This window comes from Zingiber officinale, chromosome 11A (assembly GCF_018446385.1).
Source record: "Zingiber officinale cultivar Zhangliang chromosome 11A, Zo_v1.1, whole genome shotgun sequence".
NCBI classification, from domain to species: domain Eukaryota; kingdom Viridiplantae; phylum Streptophyta; class Magnoliopsida; order Zingiberales; family Zingiberaceae; genus Zingiber; species Zingiber officinale.
This window is the reverse complement of record NC_056006.1, coordinates 29,653,370-29,656,337: the sequence shown is the minus strand read 5'-3', so window position 1 is coordinate 29,656,337 and position 2,968 is coordinate 29,653,370. Positions and strand designations below refer to the sequence as shown.

General features: G+C 40.6%; 1 non-coding gene across 1 annotated transcript; it reads left to right on the top strand.

The window, feature by feature from the left end:
- The first annotated feature begins 624 nt into the window (after positions 1-624).
- LOC122033213 lies at positions 625-730 on the top strand. The gene has a single exon (XR_006126452.1). It is a non-coding gene; the product is annotated as a small nucleolar RNA R71 (small nucleolar RNA).
- The last annotated feature ends 2,238 nt before the right edge of the window (positions 731-2,968 follow it).

The following is a 2,968-nucleotide window of genomic DNA, read 5'->3' as shown; positions in this document are numbered from 1 at the left end:
TCAAACATCTTTTCAATTTTAGACATAGGAAAGCCTTGAGAAGATTGGTGTTGTTGAAAATTATGCTGCCCAGGCTAAAAATTAGGCCTTGCCCCCATGGATGGTCCCTGATCTTAGTTATTTCTGTAAGAGAAATTAGGATGACTCTTCCATCCAGGGTTGTAGGTATTTGAGTATGGGTTGTTCTGCCTTTGATTAAAACACATGATTACATCACATTGTTCCAATTGATTAATTTGTGCAGTGATAGCCCCTAATGGACATGAGTCATTTGAATGTTCAGAACTTCCACATACTTCACAAGAAGAAACAATGGCATTGACCGTACTTGAGCTAGCTCCCATGTTCTCAAACCTTTTTGTGAGAGCATCTAGTTTTGCAGCCAATAAAGTAACTACATCGACATCAAACTTCCCTGATGCTTTTATTGTTGGGTTTACACAAGAATAACCACCACTTCTTTCATTATCCCATTGATGGTGATTTTGTGCTACACTTTCAATTATCTCTTCGGCTTCATCCAAACTCTTGTTCATAAGTGCCCCTCCAGCCGCTGAATCAAGGGACACATTTGTATGATAATTGATGTTGTTATAAAATGTATGTAGCACTAACCACCTTTCCAAACCATGGTGTGGGCATTGTCTGAGCATACTATTGTATCTATCCCAAGCTTCAAATAAAGATTCAGAGTCCGTTTGCTTGAAGCTTGCAATAAGGTTCCTCATATGAGCCATTTTACTTGTAGGATAGAATTTGTCAAGGAATTGTTGCTCACATTGCTCCCATGTGGTGATGCTATTTGGAGCCAAAGAGTTTAACCATTGCTTGGCTCTATCTCTCAAAGAGAACCCAAATAATAATAGGCGCACCGCCTCAGAAGGAACACCATTCATCTTCCTTGTGCCGCATATCTCGTAGAAGACCTCTAAATGTTGGTTGGGGTCTTCATGCGGTCCTCCACCAAACTGATTTTGCTGCACCATAGATATAATTACAGGTTTGATCTCACAATTATTTGCTTCAACTGAAGGCCTTGAAATACTAGATCAAAAACCCCTAGCGTAAGGTATTGCATAATCCTTTAGTGGTCTATTAGCCATGATAGAATGTTCTTGTTCTTCTTATTGCCTTTGTAGAATTTTTCTTCTATGAAATGTTCTTTCTATCTCAGGGTCTAGAGGAAGAAGTTCTCCTACAAAGTTAGATCTTCGCATACACAAGAACAAATTAGCAAGATATGTTTACAAAAGAAAAAGAAGAAAGAAATTAAATCCAAAGAAAAACAGAGAAAAGTTAGACAAAAAAAATGTTAGAATCAAAAATGCAGAATTAGAATTATAACAAAAAGAATTGACAAGAATGTTATACAAGAAAGGAAAAACTAATGGAAACAGAATTCTAACAATTACATTCAAATATGCAAATGAAAAGAAAAGAAAAGTTATGTTTAGTCTAACTCAATAGATAATCCCTAATGTTATAGTGCAGTCGCCGGCAACGGCGCCAAAAACTTGTTGACCTCCGCAAGTGTAGGGAAATATCGTAAGTAATAATAAAAGATATTGTATCCACAGGGACTGAAATAAGCACTAAAGATGTCTCAACGCGAGTTAGCTAAACAACTAATCAATGGGTTGACAGAATCTAAGTGTAACTATGAAATGTAAACAAAGAAATGAAAGAATAAGAAACAAGAATAAAGGCAATGATAAAGGTATGTTCTAGGAGTTTTGGTTTCTTTGTAAGGTTCTTCAATGTAAACGATCTACCAAATCTTATTCATCATTTATCCATTATTTGTAGAAGGTTGTCGATTCCCTCTTGCAATAGACAACCGGCTTAGGTCTGAAACATGTTATCCTTACACGGGCTTGCCTGTCACGTGCGTCCCTCAGAAAATCAACATAGAATTCATCACTCCTCAACCGCATCAAGATACAATATATAAACACATACAATCTATCCTACCCTCTTGAAATACCTAATTCCCCCTTCAAGATTACCCCTCAAACGTCCTTACACGGGCATGTTCCTGTCACGAACGCCCCTTGAAAAATTGAATGAGGAATTACCTCTACAAGATCCATAAGATATCCAAACATTTAATCAAGCATGGTACTTAAGCCCTAATCACAACAATCCACACAAGAAAGAATAGATACAAACAGGGCAAAATCATAGAAATAGGAATTAGGCAAATCCACAAGAGTTTACATCAAATCTCCATTACAAATACTCCCTCCATCCTAGAATAAGAGATCTAATCCATGGAACAAGGAAAGAAACCCAAAGATAAGGAAAAGACAAGAATCTTGGTCCCCAAATCCAAGAAAGAAAGGGAAGAAAAACTTATCTATGATGAAGATCCAATCCTCTTTCCCCGGAGTCGAAACGTTGAAGATCCGCCCATGATTCACCATAAATCCTCCCAAGAAGGTGGAGGAATGCCCAAATCTTGAATTCCCTCCAAAAGGGAGAAGATCCCCCTTTGAAATGAAGAAGAAACCTTTATATAGAGGGAGAAATTCGGGCGCCACACGGCCCCAGGACCTGGCCGTGTGTGGGCCACGACCTGGCTCACTCCCATCTCTGCCTGTCTCACACGGTCGTGTGTGAGACACGACCATGTTTGGCTCTGCCACTGCACTCCTTGCATGGCCGTGTAGATCCACACGGGCTGCACTACCTCCAACTCTGGAGCTCCTGCACGGGTCGTGTGAAGCACACGGCCAGGGCATTCTTGGCCTCTGGAATTATTGCACGGGCTGTGTAGTGTGCACGGCCTGGCTTCCTCTGGCTTCTCATCTTGGCACGTCCGTGTGAGGTTCACACGACCATGGTCACTTCCTTTCCTGCTGCAATCACATGGGCAGTGATCCACACATGGCCTGGGCAACCCCCCATGCCAGGGTCATGTGAAGTACAAGAATGGTGCCTTCCTCCTTTGCTTCGCTTGCAGATTTGT